The following is a 24,171-nucleotide window of genomic DNA, read 5'->3' as shown; positions in this document are numbered from 1 at the left end:
AGTTGATTTAAGACATAGCTCCCATTCACTATTATCTATCAATAAACACTCAGGCCAGTTCCCGAAAGATGCTGCTAATCCAATACAATTAACTGTAGTTCCTTGACCAGCTGTTCCCCTGTGACAGATCACGAACTGCTTTTGAAATTCTGATCAGCTTCAGAACAGAAGTCATCTAAAGCCTCTTTGGGTTTTCTAGTTTCAGGGTTCTTTCAGATTTCTTTCTTGCACGTGTCCACGTACACTTGTAGAGCCCTCAATGGCTGCTTTGCATTCGAACAAACATACTTGGAGACAACCCACCCAGGTTTTCTCTTCTCTCTCTCTTTTTTTTTGCACATGCCACCAATGGCCTTGGTATTTATAGAGGTGTTGAGCTCTCTTTGCACATATTCAGTGTCATTTTTATTTAACACAAACCTTGTAACCTCTCAGCCTAAGAAGAACTCACAGAAGTTCATTATGTACTCGAAATGTGCAGAGAATCTCATGCAACCCAGTGGTACAGAAGCACCGTGAGGTCCCTGGCTAGAAAATGCATGCAAGCCCTCAACTCACTGGGTGGCCCTGCAAATGCCTGGAACTGGATCAGCCCACAGGGCTGTTGTAAGGCTTGCTGTGATAAAGTATGTGAAGCACGCAAAGCATCTGGGGAAAGTGCCACATAGGTTTAGGTACTTTGCATTTATATAGCACTTTATTGCTTTATCTGATAGGTAAGTCACTGGGCCTTGTGCCAAGCCACCCACAGACAAGGAAAGGGGAATCCCTATATATGCAGGTGAAAAAAGGACATGGTAGCTAAATCAAAAGAGGGGAAAAACCCAGCCAGATGAGTATGGAGTATGCTCTAGGAAGCACAGACTCCTGCAGGCTTTAAAAATGAGCTGCTATGTGGCTGTGGGGAAAGCATCTGGGCAACAACAACATTCATTTTATATACTGCCCTTCAGGACAACTTAACACCTACTCAGAGTGGTTTACAAAGTGTGTTATTATTATCCCCACTACAATCACCCTGTGAGATGGGTGGGGCTGAGAGAGCTCTGAGAGAGCTGTGACTGACCCAAGGTCATCCAGTTGGCTTCAAGTGGAGGAGCGGAGAATCAAATCTAGCTCTCCAGATTAGAGTCATGTCACTCTTAACTGCTACACCAAACTTGTCTCTAGCACTCGGGCTTCCTCTGTGTGTGTGGCTCCACCTCCTGTGGCAGCCATTTCAGGTTGACTCCCCATCCTATGGTAGTTATTTCTGTGATTGTGCTTACCACTGTGTGTCACAAACTCAACAAGGCTTGGGACCCCTGTGATATGGTTTGGGTGGTGCAATTTGTTTGAATGGGGTGGATTTTACATATAGCCTTATTTGTGAAGCATTTTAAATTGATATTGTTAGCTGCTCTGAGCTTTTAGGAAGAGCAAGATTGAAATGTTTTTAAACATACAAACTATGCTGGGAAATGGCTTCTTGTTCTTTTTCTGAACTTGGCCCCAGAGTGTGGATCAAAAAAATCCTCACAGTGGAGCCATGTTCTGATACAGATTTCTTTCACAAATCTTAGCCAACCATCAGGGTTTAGAAAAAAAATTTAAAGGAGAGGATAAAATGAGAGAAAAACGTATAAAACCAGGAATATCATAAGGCTGCCACATGAAACCTTGGCAGGCATTTTCGATTGCTTAGGCTACTGTAGATAACATCGTAGATAACTGGCTTCAAATGGAGGACTGGGGAATCAAACCCAGTTCTCCAGATTAGAGTCCCATACTCTTAACCCCTACACCAATCTGGAACCAATATGTATCTAACCCGTTAAGAAGCATCTTGGGTAGTAGATCTTTTGGCTCTAGCACCAGCCTGGTGGAACTCTCTTTCTGTCAAGACTAGGGAGTGAGATTTGTTATGGTTCCGCTGGGCCTACAAGATGTTCTGCCAGGCCTACAGCTGTGGTTGAGGCTTGGGCAAACTGTCCAGCCAGCCTCCCTGCTGTGGCCTTTTGATCCACTTGCTTATTAATATGCTCCTGTAATCTGCCTGCCCTACCTGATGATATTTGAGGTGTTGGGGTGTAATGTTTGTGAATATCGAAAGCTGCATCTTGGATAAATCTGTTTTAACTTTTGTATTGTGGTTATCTTTTTTTATTTGTTTATTTTGTACTGTTATCTTTCTAATTTTATTGTATTGTGATTGTAATGTTGTGACTAGACATGGGCACGAACAGAAACAAAATGAACATGGTGTTCGTTGTTCGTTGCCATCCATGAACAACGAACAATGAACATTGACGAACATGACCTGTTCACAAACATGTTCATTGTTCATTGTTCGTCAGGCCAGCAGGCTCTCCTCCAGCCATCAAGATCCCTACTGCACCACTCCCAGAAACCCTACCTGAGCAGGCAGCAGGAAATGAACCAATAATAAATAATAGCTTAGCCCCAGAGCCTGGCAGCAGCCCTGGAACCTGAAGGGGTAGATCCTTACTGCACCACTCCCAGAAAATGTACCTGAGCAGGCAGCAGGAAAGGTACCAGTAATAAATAATAGCTTGGCCCAGAGCCTGGCAGCAGCTCTGGAACTTGAAGAGGTAGATCCCTATCCCACCACACACAAAGGAAATTCAAGCTCCAATGCACTCTCCCTGTCTCTCTCTCAAAATACCAACAGCAACTGTCTCTCCCTCACTGTCTGCAAAACCAGAGCTGGGAGCCCCCCTCCCCCCTGCTCTTTGCTTCCTTGTAACAAATTTGGAGCTCCACACTTGAAAGGAAGACCTGCCTATCAAGCTAAATTGGGCTTAGATTGGGGTTTCCAGGGCAACAGCATGAGTTCAGACAGAGTTCAGTCAGTCCCTGTCTCCGGTTGCCAAGGGAATTGATTGCAAGTGCCAGACTGACTTGACGAACAGCAATGAACAAGGCTTGCAACGAGCACCTGTTCGTTAGAGTTCGTTTAGAATGGGGCCTCACAGCAGCTTGTTTGCGAACAGCTGATTGGGCTGTTCGTGGCTTTTTTTAGTTTGTATTGCTATTCGTGCCCATCTCTAGTTGTGACCCGCCCTGAACCCACTTGCGGGGAGGGCAGGCCAAAAAATCTAATCAAATAAATTATATTAAATCTATGACTATTCTCATCATCTCCTGAAGCTTGAAAATGTATGTTTTTATTTATTTTTATTGCAGTGAGTACTTTACAATGCCTAGTGGAATTATATAATATTATATACCCAAAACAAATCCCTGATGTATTCATTCATTTGAAAAACACACAGGGGTGCACAAAGTAGGGAACGCTGGAACGTTGCCAGGTCCTCCTGATTCTCCACTACCACAGGAGCTACTCCGGAAATGTAAACCTAACAAGCGAAAAACGCGCTATCCGGAGTAACAAAATATAACGAAAGTATAAATTGTATTTGGTAATCAATATACAGTACAAAAGTGCTCTCAGTGAATAATATTAATATCCCCAGTCATTCCAGCTGTAAACATAGACACTGGTGAAAAAATACAAGAACTCTTTCATACAATCTTCAGGATGCACGCAAGCATCCTGGTTGCTTGCTAGGTCCACCCTCCTCTGAGACCTGGAAACTACTGAGGATGGAGATAAGTATGTGGAATTTGGAAGAAAACCCAATGCAATATGGGGCCAGAAATGGCAAAAATCATCTGTGTGGAAAAAGCTCTGGTCCCACCACACAGGGAACACTGAAAATGTACCAGTGACAGTAGCATGCCAATCCCATGCCACTGCACGCCTCTGTTCTGAGATTATTTCCTCTTCGATGAAGTACTGAGATCCTGGCAAATAATGTGGCCAAAAACCGAATATACCTTGCTTGCAACACTCATGTTCTCTTGAGTCGAGCATTCTGTATGTTTACACTGCTGATTTGTTTTGTTTGCAACTTAAAGCCCCTGTTCCAAGAGTATTTCAATCAGTACAACTAGTAGCAGCTGTGACACATATTCAGAACTAACTGGATTATTCAGATTGGTGGAAATTTTGTGTTTGCGTGGAGGAAGCATAGCAGTGGCCTGTTTTAGTGTGAAATCAAAAAGAGTCCAGTAGCACCTTTAAGACTAACCAATTTTATTGTAGCATAAGCTTTCGAGAATCACGTTCTCTTCGTCAGATGCATGGAGGGCAGAAGGAAACTGGTTAAATATAGAGGAGGAGAGGGAGGGGGGAGGGGGGAGGAGGAGAGGGGGGATGTAAACAACTCCTTTGATATGGAGATGCAGACAGCTCCTTTTGGTGTGGGGATCAGTTTGCTTGTGTAAAGGTTCAAAGGAGTTTGCCTTGTTAGTCTGTAGTAGCAAAATCAAAAAGAGTTCAGCAGCAGCACCTAGACTATTCAATTCCACTGCAGCACAAGCCTTCGATAACCACAGTCCTCCCCGCCAGATGCATCTGACAAATAGAACTGTGGTCCTCGAAAGCCCATGCCAGGTGCCACTGGACTCCCCCTGACCCCGCCTCTGTAAAGGAAATCAGTTACCTGTGATAATGAGATAATCATTCATAGTCCCTATTCAGTCCCAGCTTGACAGAGTCAAATTTGGATATGAATTCCAATTCAGCAGCTTCCCGTTGGATTTTGTTTTTGAAAGATTTCTGTTGAACTACAGTGGCCTTTAAGTCTTTGATGGAATGTCCTGGTAGATTGAAGTGTTCTCCCACTCGTGTGGAAGATGACTTTTTTTATTGACCTTGGCAGGTTGGAGAGAGGATCATCAAAAATAATTAATGGTAAAAATAGTGTCTGATCTAAGCCTATCTTCAGTTTAAAGAGCAATTTCCTGCATTAAGGTGCTTCTTCCCTTTGAAAGATATTTGTAATTTATGGGGAACTGGCAGGGAGGGGGATGTGCACATTTGTGCACATGACCATGTGCATGCATACATGTGTGACTTTATCTGCAACTAGAGGTGGGCACATACCAAAATACAAACCAAAGTTCATAACAAACTGGGCCAGTTCACGGTTCATGAACTGGCGGTTCATGGGAGCTCATTTCTCACAAACTGTGACGAATTTTAGCCTGGTTCGATGTATTGTCGAAGGCTTTCACGGCCAGAGAACGATGGTTGTTGTGGGTTTTCCGGGCTGTATTGCCGTGGTCTTGGCATTGTAGTTCCTGATGTTTCGCCAGCAGCTGTGGCTGGCATCTTCAGAGGTGTAGCACCAAAAGACAGAGATCTCTCAGTGTCGACTGAGAGATCTCTGTCTTTTGGTGCTACACCTCTGAAGATGCCAGCCACAGCTGCTGGCGAAACGTCAGGAACTACAATGCCAAGACCACGGCAATACAGCCCGGAAAACCCACAACAACCATTAGCCTGGTTCGTTTGACTCATATTTCGGTTCATCACTGCAGACAGCCTGGTGCCGATCAATCAGTTTCCTAGGCAATGGGGGGGGGGATGGGATCTCTGCAGATCTTCTACCGAAGTGATGTTTTCGTGAACTAAACAAACCGGTTCGCAAACTGGGGCAAGTTTGTGAAAGTTCGTGGTTCGTGAAACACTATGAACCATGATCTGCATGGTTCAGAATTTTCCCGGTTCATGCCCATCTCTATCTGCAACTGTGAAAAGGCTCACAAATGCTTGTCAAACATTTTTTTTAGCATTTGACATGGTTGCTTGCAAAATTTTTGATGGCTTCAGATTAATCATGGGGGTCTGCTGCCATCCTTTATCTGTGTTGGCATCACTGGGGAAAACTGTCCTCTGGAAAAGCTCTAATGGTCCATTTAAGAATGAAAGGGAAGAAGTTATTTCTTATAATTTATCTTTCACTTGAAAGTTTCCAAGGGGAGATCTTTCATAGCAATTCTGACGCTGTGAGAAAGGACTGGAAGCCACTTAGCTTATGCTGGTAGCACAGAAAGAAAATATAGATTTACATTGGGACCTTGGAAGCTGCACAACCCAATATTACCAACCCTAATTTATAACTCACATATCTTAGGCAAGATTGGAGAGCCCTGTGGGTTTTCCCCTCTTTATTTATAACAGCATTTAAATACGTCATTTTTCAAAAATATAAACTTCGGGTCTGGCATATCAGTGAGAGTCGTATATCATGGCGATTTCATTTACCAATCGTGAAGAAAGATGAAGGCTCAAAGTATTTAATTTCTCCAAATCACCCTGGGTACTTTATCATTGTGGAGAGAGCTCGCCAAGATGACTGGCTAGTCTCCTAGTGGTTTGCACTGTGTTTGGGGTAACTAATGTAAATATTCATCGTAGGGGATGTCAAATCCCTGAGCTTGTATGGAATCCCCCAAAATAAACCTCTGTGGGCCACCCTTGATGGGATGGGAGAAGCTGTGTTTGTTCATCTATGTGCCTGCCTCATTGATAAATAAAGTAGGTATGGGGTGAATGGGGGAGGGAAAGTAGCTTGATATAGCTCAATCTTGTCAGATTTAGGAAGTCAAGCATGGGGGACCACCAAGGAAGACTCTGCAGAGGAAGGCAATGGCAAGCCACATCTACTTCTCAATTGCCTTGCAAGCTCCTTGATAGGCGCCGTAAGTCAGTTGTGACTTGGATGTAGGGTGAAGGGACACTCTTCTTCCCGTGTGGCACGGGTAGATTCTGTTCAGGTCATAGGAGAAGTGGCATAGATGGGGTTCACCTTCAGGAATAGCAGCTGTCCCCCAATGGATCAAAGTTCTGTTGTTGCTGTAGAACTGGGCTAATTTGGCTGTGGGTGTGCTCCAGGTGTTGGAATTGGGGATTTTTCATTTGGAGGGAGAGAGGAACAAGATAGCTGAATGTTGCAAGAAGGCTCTCCATCCATAGATGTCATAGAATCATAGAGCTGGAAAGGGCCATACAGACCATCTAGTCCAACCCCCTGCCCAGTGCAGGATCAGCCTAAAGCATCCCTGACAAATATTCATCCAGCCTCTTCTTGAAAACTGCCAGTGAAGGGGAGCTCACCACCTCCCTAGGCAGCTGAGTCCACTTTTGAACTACTTTGATCAATGAAAAAGTTTTTCCTTTGTGCATGTAATTTAAGCCCCTTGTTTCGGGTCCTACCCTCTGCTGCCAACTGGAACAGCTCCCTGCCCTCCTCCAAATGACAGCCTTTCAAATATTTAAAGAGAGCAATCATGTCCCCCCCTCAACCTCCTCTTCTCCAAACTAAACATTCCCAAGGCCCTCAGCCTTTCCTCGTTGGGCTCAGTCTCCAGACCCCTGATCATCCTTGTCGCTCTCCTCTGCACCCTCTCGATTTTGTCCACATCCTTTTTGAAGTGAGGCCTCCAGAACTCCACCTGCATTCTAAAGCAGTGCCATCCAGACAAGCTTGCCACTATTTGCCTTAAAAAAGCAACAACTTTATTATGTGGATTTTGTTTTTGCATTTTTCTTGGACCAACACAACTACCTAGATTCCCTATAAAAAGGCAAATTATTATTTAAACCTGTGCTTAAAATCCCATTGAAATCAATGGTTTATACAATGCTGATCTTTGGATCATAGGACTAAGAAGGTGACTAGTCTGAGAGTTTACTTTTGTAGCTGGGTTAAGCGGCAAGCACACTAACCCAGGTAAGTGATTTCAGTAAGAACCTGCCCAGTTCAATGAAGAGAACTGAATGAATGAAAGTCCTTGTTTGTGCCTTAGTTGGAAAGCTTGGACGAAACTCTTGTTTATTTGGACATAACATCTCTTTGACCTCCCCAGGGCAAAGGTATCATCAGTGACATGAGCTATCTAAGTAAATAGCTATGTGGCGATGGCATTAGCCTCTTGGGATCGGAGGACAGATCTGATGCCTTTGTCCACTTGTGGAATGTGTGTTTTAGGTGGGTAGCTGTGTTGGTCTGCAATACAACAGCAGGATTTGAGTCTAGTGGCACCTGAGAGAATAACAAGATTTTCTGCTTTTGAGAGTCAGAGCTCCCTTCTTCAGATGAGGGAATGTGTGGCTCTTTGTACTCGTAACACATCATAATCATAATCATAATCATAATCATAATCATAATCATAATCATAATCATAATCATAATCATAATCTTAACAACATTTGATTTATATACCACGCTTCAGGACAACTTAATGCCCATTCAGAGCGAATTTTCAAAGTATGCCATTATTACCCCCACAACAAAACACCCTGTGAGGTGGGTGGGGCTGAGAGAGCTCCAGAGAGCTGTGACTAGCCCAAGGTCACCCAGCTGGCTTCAGGTGGAGGAGTGGAGAATCAAACCCAGCTCTCCAGATTAGAGTCCCGCGCTCTTAACCACTACACCAAACTGGCTCTTATAGTGATCTGATACAATCAAACAAGTGAAATGTCAGCATCGTCACCTATATTCCACCTTCCCCTTCTAGGATTGACTCTGGGGGACCTTGACTACTCCTGTGCAACTCTGGAGTTGCTTCAGAAGGAAGAGGAGGTCTGTTGGGGAGGGGCCATGACTCAGTGGTAGAGCATCTTTTTCTCATGCAGAAGATCCTTCGGTCAGTTGGAGAGCCAGTTTGGTGTAGTGGTTAAGAATGTGGGACTCTAATCTGGAGAACCGGGTTTGATTCCTCACTCCTCCACTTGAAGCCGGCTGGGTGATCTTGGGTTAGTCACAGCTTCTAGGAGCTCTCTCAGCCCCACCCACATCACAGAGTGATTATTGTTGTGGGGATAATAATAACATACTTTGTAAACCGCTCTAAGTGGGCAATAAGTTGCCCAGAAGGGTGGTATATAAATTGAATGTTGTTGTTGCTGTTGCTGTTACTATTATTATAGTTGCCAGATACCCAGAGATACAAGATACTTCTGCCCAAGACCTTGGAGAGATGAGGCGAGTCAGAAAAGACAATGCTGACCTAAAAAGGCCAATAGTCTTAGGTCCAAATTACATGTTATGTTTAACATGTAATGATTATTATGGAGGATGGAAGCCATATAGCAGCTGCTAGTGGGACATAGGAACTCAGTTCTAAAGTACAGCAGAGGCCTGGTTCAGAGTAGGACCACAGATTGGGGGGTGGCGTCGCTTTGGCCTTTTCCCAACCTGAAATGGCTAAGGGGTATGTGATTTGCCCTGTCAGGGGTCTGCACTGAACCCTTGCTTGTGCAGCTCTCCCTCATAGGGGCTAAAGTCAATCTGGCATACATGTGTCAGTGAGACAACATGCATATATGATATGGGAGGGCTCTCCAACATGGGTCACATTGACTCCTTTCCAGGAACCAATGAAGTGTTTTTAGAAAGTGAGCAGGGCCAGATGTGGGAATCTGCCCAGCAGGGCTTCTGATTGGCCACTGGAGATTCAACTGGCTGAGGGCATTAAAATAACGATATTTCAGTGATAGCTGCCACCACAATGTTGGATTTATTTTCTCTCACTCCTCTTCCCCAGTAAAATTTTCCTCACAACAACAACAACAACAACAACAACAACAACAACAACAACAACATTACGCTGATAGTTGGCTGATACTTAGGTCTCTGGTGGAAACTTGTATCAGCTCAGCAAGGCCAATCAATAATAACATGTGATATCTATTTATTATTGATTGTGTTGCGTGAAATTTGAATAATAATAATAATAATAATAATAATATTCAATTTATATACCGCTCTTCAGGAGAACTTAACACCCACTCAGAGTGGTTTACAAAGTATGTTATTATTATCCCACAACAATCACCCTGTGAGGTGGGTGGGGCTGAGTGCAGACATGGGCACGAACCAAAATTTTTTAACAAACCAGCAGTTCGTGGTTCGTTGCCGATAACGATCCCAAGATCGCCAACCGCAACAAACATTTTCCATTGCCAAACTGGTTTGCGGTTCGTTGGGCGTGGAATGACCCCCGTGGCACTTAGAGAGCCCACATTCCCGGGGAGTCTTTTGCAGACACTCCTACAGCCATCACCCAAGTTTGGACAAGATTGCAAAAGGGATCTTGGAGTTATACCCTCTTCAATCCAAGGCCCCCAGGAAATTCCCACAAAAATCCAAGCTCAATTATACTCTCAGTCTCTCTCCCCAAAGGCTAGTAAGTGGCAAGCAAGAGCTTTGTCCCACTCCACTGCTCACTGAAAGTGAAACCCAGCCCGGGAGCCCACAGCTATTTATAAGCACAGGTCCCATTGACCAACTCAGGAGGTCTGCGTTTGGCCGTCAGAGCTGCCTATCAGGGTTTGCAGGGATGAGATTGGAGTGCCCATGGCTACAGAACACCCCCTTCCCCCTCCCTCCCCTGGGTGTCTTCTCCCAACTTGTAACCGCTTTGCAGCTCCATGGTTGGAAGGAAGACCTGCCGATCAAGGTAAGCTGGGCTTCCATTCGGGGTTCCAGGGCGACAGAAGGAGCACAGACAGAGTTCAGGCATTCCCCTGGCTCCATTGCCAGGGGAATTGATTGCTGGTGCCTAACTGTCTGACTTCCCAAACCGCGGCTGAATGCACCAAACCAGGCGTCTTCTGAACGCTGGTTCATTGGCTGTGGACAATCACGAACTGCTGGATCGCGATCGCGTGATCACCAATTTCTTGGGGTTTTGAAGTTCGTAACACGGTTTGTGCCCATCTCTAGCTGAGAGAGCTCTGAGAGAGCTGTGACTGTCCCAAGGTCACCCAGCTGGCTTCAAATGGAGGAGTGGGGAATCAAATCTGGCTCTCCAGATTAGAGTCCCATCGCTCTTCTTAATCCCTACACCAAACTTGTCTCTAGCACTCGGGCTTCCTCTGTGTGTGTGGCTCCGCCTCCTGTGGCAGCCATTTCAGGTTGGCTCCCCATCCTATGGTAGTTATTTCTGTGATTTGTGACACTGTGTGTCACAAACTCAACAAGGCTTGGGACCCCTGTGATATGGTTTGGGTGGTGCAATTTGTTTGAATAGGGTGGATTTTACATATAGTCTTATTTGTGAAGCATTTTAAATTGATATTTTTAGCTTTTAGGAAGAACAAGATTGAAATGTTTTTAAACATACAAACTGTGCTGGGAAACGGCTTCTTGTTTTTATTCTGAACTTGGCCTCAGAGTGTGGATCAAAAAATCCTCACAGTGGAGCATACAGATTTCTTCCACAAATCTTAGCCAACCGTCAGGTTTGTAGAAAAAAAAATTAAAGGAGAGGATAAAATGAGACAAAAACATATAAAACTGGGAATCTCATAAGACTGCCACATGTAACCTTGGCAGGCATTTTGGATTGCTTAGGCCACTGTAGATAAACATCATCAATGCTGTCTGTGGTCACCTAGGTAATCCAAAATGGCCGACGCAGTTTCATTTTAAGACTGGAGATAAATCAGGATGAAAGAAAGAAGAAATGGCAGGAAGGCAGGAGAAGAAGGTACTCAGGAAGAGTGAAGCTGGAATGCAGGAGGAACAGAAAAGGGAGCAAAAGGTTACGGAGGGGGAATGGGTGCTGAAGAAAGGGAAGAAATCAGGGTAAGGGAAGAAGCCTTGGGATATTCTTGGAGTGGAGATTGGAAAGACAGGAGGGAAAAGGGAGATGAGGGGAAGAAATGGGAAAGGGTGGGAAGGAAGGAAGCAAGAAAGTAGGTTGTCCATCTTCAGGTGATGGCTGGAGATCTTCCGGAATTACAACTGGCCTCCAGGTGACAAAAATCAGTTCCCCTGGAGAGAATGGCTGACTTGGAAGGTGGATTATATAACATTATACCAGTGGACGTCCCACCCTCCCCAAACCCCACCCTCCCCAGACTCTACGCCTGAAATCTCCAGAAATTTTCTAACATGGACGTAGCATCCCTAATCAGAGTGGACTGAGGGAAAGGAGAGAAAGTAGATGTAGCAAGATCAGGTGGTGGGGAGGGGGGGGGATGAGATTGCACCTCCAGGAATCCTCCTACCAATAAAAACAAATGAAGCCATGACATAAAGCATATAAAACAACACAGCAGTATAAAATGAAAAAAAAAAAAGTCCTCCAGCTAGGAGCAGACCCTAAAGCAGCTAAAAGAAAGATGGAACTCCTTAAGTAAAAAACTTAGTGAAGAGACAAGATTTGGCCTGGTACTTAAATGAAAGTAAGCCAGCCACCAGGTGAGCCTCAAGGCGGACGGCACTCTTTAAAGCTCGGCCACCTTAATCCTACAACACATGTGTACATTGGTGTCTGCTCCTGTGCATCTCTGCAGACAGCTGTCCACTGATCACATGGTCTGCATTGTCCATGGTGAGTTACCCGTTCTAAGGGGATAACTTTGCCTTCCCGTAGAAACAGGTGGTGACTAGGGCTTGCAAAGTTAATCTTGTGGGTTATCTGTTCAACACTTGGTTTCAGGTCCCAGTCTAGCACGTACAGGCCCATTTCCAAACTTGGTTATTGATCCAGGATAGCTTCTGTGTTTGGAAGTTTGCTTCTATGTGCTGATCATTATTGCTGAACTAGAAGCAAATCTCTTATCAATGTATTCCTTGTCATTCCGTTTACAGTCCACCCCAATGCCCCATCACAACTTGGGGTCAAGCACCTTTCAATACAGATCAAAGACCCTTCAAATGAAGCCCAACATGTCAGCTTGACCAAAATTTTGCAAAATCAATAGGCGCAGCAGTGGGGCCGTTGCCCTCTTTGTGTTTCTGAAATGCTCCTTATACTTGGAATTGTAAAAGGGACTTATCAAGGTTGCCTCATTTTGTGACAACATGTTTGTTGGTTCTCCCAGGGCTTTTTTTAGGGGCCAGTAAATCTTTTTATCTTGCACAGAATGGGGGGTTTTTAAGTTGAAAGGGCAGCTCTTCCAGAATTTGGTTTTTTAAAAAAGGGAAAATACAGGTCACCTTATCTGTAGACGCTCACTCTCCCTGTTTCCCTGAGTTTTGCTTGTTAATAGCTGAGCATGCAGCTTTGCCTTATTTGATTTATTTCACTGTCGCGCCAGGCCTGGGCCTGCAAGCCAGTAAAATAAAGGCATCTGTGGAAGAGCATTTCCCCAGTGCTGGCTCTCTTTGCTCTTTTCCAGCTAATGTACCTTTGAGAGAGTTCCCCAGTAGGAAATCTGTTGGCTTCTCAAATATTTACTCCCCCTAAGATTGTCAGTTGAACCCTCCGGACAAGTTCTCCAGCAGGGCTGTCTGAACTGACCAAAGGGCATTTGGGAACGTTTATCAGCATTGGCCTGTGTGTTTAGGAGAGACAGACAGGAGGTTGAAGTCATTTACCACCTCCTTCTGGCTGGGAGAATCCAAACATTCTCTTCCAACCCTATCAATTTGATTTCTCTTTTGAACTTTCCCTCTCAAAAGAATGTCATCTGTGTGAAGGCTGCCCACATCCTTTTAAATTTTGTTTGTTTTTTTTTCAAATTAAAAAGCGAGTTAAACAAAAATTATAACTTCAGAAGAGAGAGGGGAAAAGCCTTTAAAAGTATATATTCAAGACATTGTGCTAAGTGGAAATGTGATGTTTTAAAAAACCTCTGGGCCGTACGTCCCAGCAAATGAGCCCAGCCTGGGTGGCAGCAAACAACGAACATCATGTTCATTTTTTTTTCTGTTTGTGCCCATCTCTAGTAAAGACCATAGGGAGGCAGCCTAGAACATCACCTGGAAATAACATCGCAACCTCCCCAATTTCTGCCCTCCCCACAAATCACTCAGCATTTGCTCAGACAATGTTGGGAAGTAGACTTAAGGGTCTTCCCTCTGTACCATGTGAATTTTCAGCACCCATCTGAAAAATACACACCTGCACCTGATATATTAAATCCTCATAAGTTGATGCTATGACTTAGAGTCTAGTCTGCTACCATACTCTATATGCAGGACTCAGAGCAGTCATCAAGTGCAAAAAGGAATCCGTGTGTGCAACTCTGAGCCTTGTGATTGGATTGGATAACAGAACGTTGGTCTGTCTAGTCCACGTAATGTCTACACCAGGGCTTTTTTCCTAGGAAAAGAGGTGGTGGAACTCAGTGGTGGAACTCAGGACCGCACAATGACATCACTTTGGGACAGCTGGGACAAGGGGAGAGTTTTTAAAAGATTAAATCACCCTCGGCAAAAATGGTCACATGGCCAGTGGCCCCGCTCCCTGATCTCCAGACAGAGGGGAGTTTAGATTGCCCTCTGCTCCTGGAGGACAATCTCAACTTTCCTCTGTCTGGAGATCAGGGGGTGGGGCCACCAGCCATGTGACCATTTTCAAGTGGTGCTGGAACTCTGTTCCACTGCATTCCAGCTGATAAAAAGCCCTGGCTACACTATCAGGCAGCAGCCCTTCAAAGTTGCAGCTGCTGTTTCTCTTCTGTCTGAGATTCTTCTTTTCTATGCAAGATGCCAGGAACTGAATTTGGGACCTTCTGCATGAAGAGTATGTGCTCTACTGCTGAATTGTGCTCACCAGTATGAAGATTCTAGATTGGCCAGCCATAGTCTAAACAATAAAACCTTGATCTTCTCTGGCTATCTGGTCAACAGAGCCTTTTGCTTGTTGCATTTTCAGGTCCTGCCTTTTCCAGTTACTGACTTCAAGGATTCTGAGCCAGATCGTAATTAGAGATGGGCATGAACAGCAATATGAACTAAAAAAAGCTGAGCTGATGTTGGTTTCTGGGAGTGGTGCAGTAGGGATCTACCCCTTCAGGTTCCCGGGCTGCTGCCAGGCTCTGGGGTCAAGCTATTATTTATTATTGGTACATTTCCTGCTGCCTGCTCAGGTAGGGGTTCTGGGAGTGGTGTGGTAGGGATCTTGATGGCTAAAGGAGAGCCTGCTGGCCCCCACGAACAACAAACAACAAACATGTTAGTGACAGAATCCTGTTAGTCAGTGTTCGTTGTTCGTTGTTCATGGATGGCAATGAACAACGAACACCACTCATTTTCTTTCTGTTCGTGCCTATGTCCAGTCATAAATACTTCCCAGGGAGTGGGGGTTAGGGTTAGGGTTAGGATGCAGGAAAATGGCAAAGGAAGGATTTGTCTCACTTAGAGGCCATCTGATATGTTCTCCAGCTGCTTCTGAGCTGCTTTACATGCCACTCTGGTCAACCAGTAGAAATAGTGAAGTGAATGTGTGAATTTGTGTCAGGACTATACCACATTGAAGAAGAATACAGCAGACAAACAGCAATGGATCCATGTCAGAGTGCCTGCTTTGCATGCAGAAGACAGAATCCATGGCATTGCCCATTAAGGGATCTTAGGTAATAGGAGATCAGAAAAGTCTTTCTCTGACTGAGATCTTGGAGAATCAGGTACTGACTGAGAGGGAATGATGACTTGGTACAAGGCCACTTTGTAACAGTGTGGGAAGCAGTGTGCACAACTCTTCTGCTTTGATGCAGACTTTCACAGGGATGGAATGGGAAGAGACAGGGGAAAGACCTGAGAAACCACTCTAAGGTTCCACCTCCCCATGCTCCTCCTTCAAAGCACTTTGCTACAGCAGAGTGATAGTGGAAATGCTTTGTTTCCACACAGTCCCAGCTTCTCTTCCAATGCATTACAATTGCTGGAGAAATTTGACCTCTAGCAGTACCCTTAGTCATTCATTAGGGAAAAGCAGATTTCCTCACGGCAGAAGTCACTTGGTTCATTGTCCCATGTAGTTCACCAGGCCAGAGTGAAAGTGAATGCAGAATAATAACGCAGCCGTTCCCTGCCCAGACGCAAGCTGCATTCCATGTGTGATGGAATATTAGCATACCGGCCCGGCTGGCTCCAGCTTACCAAATAATGAAGGGTATAAGCCATGGGAGATGTTTGGGTTCTACTATGGTTTTGGCACAGCTTCAGAGGGTTTCAGGGAATCCAAAGGGAACGAACCCAACTCCAAACACAAGCTTGGGGCGATTTGTTACTCTGTCGTAACCTTCTTAGCACAAACTCAGAAAACTGCTATCAGCAGTCGACATGCTTCTTTCTCTCCCGCTCTGTTCCTCCCACCTGTCTAGACGTCTGTCACTGGAGCATGCAAAGATTCCTTGCCCGACACTTCTCCAGATTACTTTTGCTTTCTGCCAAAGCTTCTTGTCACTTGAGGGCACAGATCTCCTCTCGCTTTCCTTGCAGGGGACTTCAGCTTGCATGAGGAACTGATCCGGAATCTGAATACATGCAAAGAGTCAAAGAAGTGAGTGAACGTTCACTTCTAAGTCTGGAAGTTTAGGTCTGGGAGTAAAACAGGCGGTGTCGGTTTATATTTGATTATATTTGATTAAGTGGGGAGGGAATCAGAGGTCGGGGATGCAGCACATGGCATAAGGGCTGGTCTGAATATGTGGAGGCATGGTGGGAGGGCAGCGTGGTATAGCCCTGTTGAGTCAGAAGCGAAGCATGGTTAGCCCCAGTTGGTACTTGGATGGGAGACCACCAAGGAAGTGCAGGGTTGGTTCACAGATGCAGGCATTGACAAACCGCCTCTGCTCCGCACTTGCCTTGAAAACCCTTTGAAGGGTTGCCATAATTTATTTATTTCATTTTATTTTTGCCCTGCCTTTTCCCTAATGCGGACCCAAAGTGGCTTACATCATTCTCTTTTCCTCCATTTTATCCTCACAACAACCCTGTGAGGTAGGTTAGGCTGAGAGTATGTGACTGGCCCAAGGTGTCTCAGCGAGCTTCCAGGGCAGAGTTGGGATTTGTACTTGGTCTCCTAGATCCTAGTCTGACACTCTATCCACTGCACTACAACGGCTCTTATAAGTTGGTTGCGACTGGATGGCATACAGAAACATAATTATGGCCTGGAAGCTCACTGCAGCTTTCCAGATGTGTGTTAGCAACCCTGAGAACTTTGGGGGACAGGTCCTGGGGAGGCGGAGCACCATGGAAGCTGCGGCATCATTTCTGGATGAACACCTGGAAGTGACATCACACACACACACCAGGAATTTCCCCAATCTCTATAGTGAAGACCATAGACACTCTAGGAATTTCTTCTAATCGCTATGGTGAAGACCGTAGAGATTAGAAGAAATTCCTAGAGTGTCATGGATAGGCACCAGATATGACATCACAGCATCTGTGACATCATTCTGCCCCATTTTTCTCCCACTGTTTGGTCAAGCGAACACAGGCAGTGGAGTGCAGGAGTGGGAGTTTGTCAGCTGTGGGTGGGCCACTGGCAACCCTAAATACATTTCCTTTGCTGTAAAGCAGCAGGAACGGGGTGGGGGGATGAAATTTACAGAGGAAAAGTGGGAAGCAGAGAAAATAGGGGGAAGTTGCTAGGTGGATTGGGTCAGGAAATAGTGCGTGTGTAGGGGTGAAATTAACTGCTCTCTTCTGGCTATGCCTCCCCATTGCTTTGCAGTAGAGAAGACAGTCAGAGTTCTCAGCCCCGTGATTGTCTCCAAATACTTTTAACAGCCTCCATGCATTCAAATATATGAGTGACCCCTCCTGACTTAAAAAGTTTAGGATCTAGAAAACTCTGTCCCATTCTGTACAGAATACTACAGAATACATCTATTCCATGCAGCTAGCTACCCCTCTGGTTTAGGAAAGCTCACCAAATGCTGCCCACGTACTTCCCAGCACCTCTTTGCAACTCTATGCACTAGAAACTTTAAAAAAGAAAAATGATGGGATGCTTCCAGGTTCCACGTCCAACATCGACTTCAGTGTGTGCAGAGTCAAAAGTTAGAACATAACAGTCAGAAGCATAAGGACACACCCACTTATTTTCTTTGGCGTGAGAATATGAGAAATCTGCTGAAGTGATTTGAGAATTGGTGTGTACTGTTTGGAGAGTTGGAGGTGGGAAGCTGGGTTTCAAGCCCCCACACAGCTGAGAAGCTCACTACCCTACCTCACAGGGTTGTTGTGGGAAGAAAATGGGGGGAGAACAATGTATACCATTGCTACTCTGAGTTCCTTGGAGGAAGAGTGAGATTTGGAGAAAGAGAGAGAGAGAGAGAGAGAGAGAGAGAGAGAGAGAGAGAGAAATGGCAGTAAGTCAGGATCCCCCTTTTTGTAAGCATAAATGATCCCCCTTTTTGAGCTTCAGTAAGATGACTTGAAAATGGAAACGATCATGCGCCCTTAGCCTGACTCATCCACATGGAGTACATCCTTTGCCAAGACAAAGCCTGTCTCCTGCTCGGAGCCCGTACAAGGTCTTTGAGGATACTGCTCAGCTTTTGATTGGGGCTACAGGTATTTGGAAAGGAGGCTGCCAAGGTGTGCTCATGTAATGCCTAATTATTGACATGAGATAATTTGTAAGTGTAGGAGGGAGACATTTCAGTGCAACCTGTAAGGGACCCAAGCATTTCCCCTGCACTTCAGAAATGATGGCAGACATTTGCGGGAGCATGAATATGGATGCAGGTAGCAAGCAATCGCAATTTTGTTCTGTTTTCTACCTGGCCTGAAGCTAAAGGTGAGATGAACTCAGAGCCCTTGTTCCTGGGCTGTGGAACAATCTCCAAGCCTCATTAGAGACATGATGGGGAGAAGAGTCAAAGGAAGCCCAGATTGGAATAGAGTAAGTTCAAGGATTAATAATATTTTTTTCTTTTTCCTTTTCTTTGCTATCGTTTGCAGAAGTCCACCCAAGAGAAGCCACATTAACCAGGGCTTTTGTGAATTTTGCATGATTGACGTTCAGACTTGCATTTTTGAATTTTTTTTTTAATGCTTGATCACCTATCTGGTCGAGCATCCTCAAACCCTTGAAAAAAAGATTATTTTCTAAACATTAAAAAATGCTTGGAATTTGATTCTGGATACTTTGTGGAATGTTGTGCCAGGGGGTTCCCCCCCCCGCCCGCCCGCCCAACATACATCTATGAAAGCTGGTTCTGAAGCTAAGCATACACTGAAATCCTGGGCAGAGTTCCTCCAGCCTAAACCCATCAGCTTCAATGCACTTAGACAGGAGTAATTCTCCATAGGATTGCACTATAAAACACCCGGTGCTCTAAAACTCAGAGCGCTCACAGTGCAATGCTAACACTTCCCTGGGAGTAATCTCTGTCAGATAGAGACCTGAGCAGGATTCTAAGGAATGCTTTCTCAGGCTAAAACCCTAAGGAGTCAAGTTGTTTACAGCCGTGTTGGTCCTACAGTAAGATCCAAAATTCCAAGAACACAATCCATGTAACGCCATTTATTAGGAGCAAACCCAATAACACCTAACAGTGCGAAGCTTCCAAATTCTTCATCAGGCCAGATGTTATAAAATAAAAAGGGGGCGGGTGGAAGCAGATGACTTTCAAATCTTGCTCTTTTTCTATTTCTGCAAAAAAAGGAAGTTTGTTCTTGTGTATACTCAGTAGTGAAAACAGGGTTGGCTCCAGCTAGCTTTTTCACACAATCTGACCCAATACCCCTCTGTTCCACATGGCTCTTGTCCATGCAGATCTTGTGATCCTCAGTACCACTTTTTGGGGGGTCAAAGAGGATCCTTTCTTTCTTTTTGACCACAGAAAACCTGGTTGGATCCAACCTACCCCCAAAAAAAGTCATCATCTTTCGCCAAAGTGGAACCGTCTCGGCCCAATAAAGCTTAGTTCTGTAAATTGAATCTAAGTCCCTAGAGTGTAAAACTATCTCTGCTTTAAAACAATTTGCAAGAAGCAAGTTTTTGTACCTTTTCACTAAACGGAAAGGCTTCAGAGTTCATGGGCAACGCTCGCTGAATCTACAGTTCTATGCAGGCTTACTTTGTAAGCAGCCACACACTACACAACCAAAAGAAGCTCACCCCAGGCGGAAAAATGCAACTTTTAGCAATTTAAATGTGTAATACAAAAAATACAAGGAACAATAAGTAATTCCAAAGAACAGTAATTATACAATATTATTGCCAATAATAGCTGAGGCTAGTATAGTCCCCAATTGCATAGAAAGGGCAATGGCCCTAGTAGACATATATAACAGCCATAGTCCAACAAGCTGTCCAGCTTTGGAATTACTTATTGTTCCTTGTATTTTTTGTATTACACATTTAAATTGCTAAAAGTTGCATTTTTCCGCCTGGGGTGAGCTTCTTTTGGTTGTGTAGTGTGTGGCTGAATTGTGGCTAAGCTCTCTACCCCCCCTTTTTTTTGTATTTTACTTTGTAAGCAGGGCTGGTGTCAGGGTTTCTGGCCCCTGAGGTGAGATACCTACTTGCGTCTCTTGGCCCGTGCACGTGCATGCTGCACACATGTGCTCCAGCCCTGCGCAATGATGTCACTTGAGACATCATCGCACAGGAGGGTCCCCCTCACTTGAGGCGGGCAGCAGCGACGAAGGGGCAGGGAGGCGAGTGGGGACGCAGCCTGCTTCCGGGTTGGGGGGGTCATCGGGGGCTGGCACAGCGGCTCGTTCAGAGTTCAGTGCTCAAGGCGGCTGCTGGCACCACCTCCATGGACGCGCCGGGCCTGTTTGTAAGAACATACACTCCAGTTGTCCTTGTTTATAAGGAAACAGACACTGGGGAAACTACTCTTAGTGGTTTGCCTATGTAGTTTGTGAATGTAGTTTGACTAAGGATATAAATGAGATCTGCTGTTCTTTTGGTTTCAGCCCTCTCCCTTTCATTTCTAAGATGGGAGCAGATACTTCTCCATTCCGTACACGTGCGTGTGTAATTAATGCACATGAACACTAAGTACTGTGGAGCGCACTTCTTTAAAATGTGTTGTTAAACTGAGCAAGCTGTTGAAGAGAGAAAAATGTGCAAGGGGTGGAAAAGACAGTTAAGTAATTGTGTGTTGGAGGTGGGTTGCCAGATGGTTTCACCAAAAAGTACTGGACACCGAGGCCCCCTCGTGTTCTTTGCTTTTGGTCTCAGGCCTGGAAGTGACTTCATTATGCCCGGCTGCACAGGCCCCAGCCTCTGAGTCTCGCGGTGGTGGGACTCCCTGCCCCTTCATCGCTGCTGCTGCCCACCTCAGGTGAGGGGGACCCTCCTGTGTGATGATGTCACAAGTGACATCATTGCTCAGGGCTGGAGCACATGTGTGCAGCATGCACATGCGCGGGGCAAGGGGCGCAAGTAGGTATCTCACCTCAGGGGCCAGAAACCCAGGCACCGGCCCTGCTTACAAAGTCTCGTGGGTGGGGGCTGTCAGTGGAGAGCCAGCCTGGCCAGCCTAGCCCCTCCCAGGGACATGCCCCATGATGGGGAGTAGAGAGGTGGGCTGCTGTGGATCTGGCCTGAGAGAGGTGCTGCCCCGGGTCAAGTTCCACATGTTCTGTGGGTGGTGGAGAGTGGGCCAACTTCTTCCATGCTGATCTCTTCCCTTCCCAGTCAGCCCATGTTCCTGGGGGCATGTCCCTTGACAGGAAGTGGAGAGGTAGGGTGCTGTGGGCCCAGGGTCCTCAGGTGCCCGCTGGTGGAGGGCAAACTCCCAGGGATTTGGCCCCTTGTCCGCCAATCACCACCAGCAGACACCTCAGGAACACGTACCACGCGTGTGCTCCCAACCAGCATGGTGCCATCACTTTCATAAGTGATGTTGTTGCACCATCCATGGGAGCATTTCCATGCTTTGTTTGGGGTTGATTTGGGCCCCAAACAGGCAGAATCGGCCCTGTGCCGAGCGCAGGAGTGCTCTCGCAGCCAGTGCAATGACATCACTTATGGACGTGACAGTGCCATCCAACCGGCATGATGACATCACTTCCGGAAGTGATGTCATCATGCCAGCTCCAGAGCGCGTGCACGCTTTGCACACATGCAGGGATATACACAGCGCTGGCAAAAGGTAAGTGCCAGGTCCCAATCCTCCCGCTGGGAGGATAGAGGGACCTGGCAACCCTATGTGAGCCCAGCCTGCTAGCCATGCCAGGTCCCTGGCAAAATTCTGCCCTTTCTGCAGCTGGCTTCCTGCACACCGTGCCGCTCCCTCTCATTTCTCCCCTTTCCCTTCCCATCCCTTCCCTTCCCTCCAGCCTGGCTCCAGTTATCCAGTATTTTGAATCCATTTCCTCTGGACAGTCCAACAAAACACCAGACTGTCAAGGTGAAAAACGGACACCTGGCAACCCCAGTCGGAGGAGAGGGAGTGCCTGTTTCAGGCAACGGTCCTCACTTTTTCTAGCATAAATATCACAGTTTGCAGAATCCAAGTTTTCTTGATGCATAATTTTATTTATTATATTTATTTTATTTTAAAGCATTGGTATGCCACCTTTCTGGAGGGAAGGCAGCTTGCATAGCCTGATTTCATCAGATCTCAGAAGCTAAGCAGGGTCAGTTTTGGGATGGGCAGCCACCAAGGAAAACTCTGCAGAGCAAGGCACTGGCAAAGCCACCTCTGCTTCTCCCTTGCCTTGAAAGCCCCTTGCTGGGGTCACCATAAGTCAGTTATGACTTGACAGCATGCACAGGCACAGGCTGCCTTTCTACCCCAATAGGGTCCCCAAGATGGCAAATTTTGATCTTATTTTGCTTACTGGGGGGCTGGTATCCCTACCAACAGCATAATACCCTGACTAGTGGACATTGCTTCATGTCTAGGAGAGCAGAGGATGGCTATGAGAATGTTGGGCAGCTGCTAAATGGGCAGTACCTGGTGCCGAATGATGATGTCATCATCTTGTGCCTGAAGTGGGTGCTTCTCGTAATTTGACAGTTGCACACACAGTCCCTGTCTTCTCATTTGCCACGCGAGGCCCACCGGTCAAGAAATAAGGTCACCTTGCTTGTTTTGTCCAGGTGGCTTCTTCTTCTTGGTAGGCCCACAGCTGGAGCTACGTTGGTTTCTAAACTTCTTTGCTATGACAAAAGATTCCGCCCAGCACACACAGCCAGTAATTGGGAGGTGGAAGGGAAGAATTCTTTTATAGGGTTAATTGGCTAATATCTGCTCGCAATACGTTGACAACATAACAAGCTCTTACATATTATGATGATTATAATTTGTACCCACTCGTCGCTGACACAAGTCCCAACAGCCTTCACAGCATCGCTTTAGACTCTGACTCGATCCTTTGGAAGGTCACGGTGCGCAGTTTGCTTGCAGCTGTGCTTGTAACATGGACACAAATCTGTTTGCTCGGAGCTATTCCTAATGAAAGGGCTCTGCTGCGCACAGCACGGGGCCCTGGTGTCCAAAAATAGCTCCACTTAAATATTACTTACATATGAAAAATTTGATTCTGATTAGGGGTTTTGGAGTGGGAAGAAGGGTAACATTGAGATGTTAGGGGAGGTGGGGGTAGGTGGTCTGTCAATCAAAATCTTGAGCCCGAAATATTTGGAAGTACAGCTTGCTTAGATTTAGGAACTGGGTGTAACTGAAAAAAGATGACCAAATTTGTCCTCCTGGGATTTCCAGGAACTAGAAGAAATGACAACACACCACCACAAGAATTTGAGATCAGAGAAGCCTGGGCTAGCTTCCTTCCCCAATGCAGAGAAGGAGGTTTGGATTTCCCACTGGTGTTTGCAGCTCAAACAGAACAGAACATTGTAGAGTTCATATCTGGCCTTTGCAGAACAGGAAGGCATTTGTTGAGTCCACCTACTCCAAGACTTCATAAGTCTTTTCAGTTCCAGGCTCATAGCTGCCATGGCTGCAAACTTGTACACCGTCTGCCCCCAATGACACCTTTTCAACCCCATGGAAACAAATGGGATTGAAGTGGCTTAATTGTGCAGAAGATTGTGGCCCACACCAATAGCGGCATTAATGTTGTGTGAGATTTTTCATCTACTTGCAAGCTGAATAATCAGTGCTTGGAATTTATAGGATAATGCTTTCCCTAGTTGCTCCAAGTCTTTCACCTTACTTCTATGAAAGATGTGTGTGTGTGTGTTATGTGCTATTAAGTTGCTTCCGACTTATGGTGACTCTATGAATGAAAGACCTCTACAATGTCCTATCATTAACATACTTGCAAACTGGAGGACATGGCTTCTTTTATTGAGCCAAGCCATCTCGTTTTAGGTCTTCCTCTTTTCCTACTGCCTTTCACTTTTCCTAGCTTTATTGACTTTTCCAGAGAATCTTGTTTTCTCGTGATGTGACCAAAGTATGATAGCCTCAGCTTTGTCATTTTAGCTTCTAGGGAGAATTCAGGTTTGATTTAATCTAGAACCCCCTTATTTGTCTTTCTGGCCATGCATGGTATCCACAAAACCCTTCTCCAGTGCCACATTTTAAACGAATCAATTTTCTTCATGTCACCTTTCTTCATTGTCTAACTTGCACATCAGAAAGGTAGTCTGATATTATTCTTAAATTACAGGTAGGTGGTAATATGGGGA

The sequence above is a fragment of the Eublepharis macularius genome, chromosome 7 (assembly GCF_028583425.1).
Source record: "Eublepharis macularius isolate TG4126 chromosome 7, MPM_Emac_v1.0, whole genome shotgun sequence".
Taxonomy (NCBI): Eukaryota; Metazoa; Chordata; class Lepidosauria; order Squamata; family Eublepharidae; genus Eublepharis; species Eublepharis macularius.
This window is presented reverse-complemented; position numbering follows the sequence as displayed.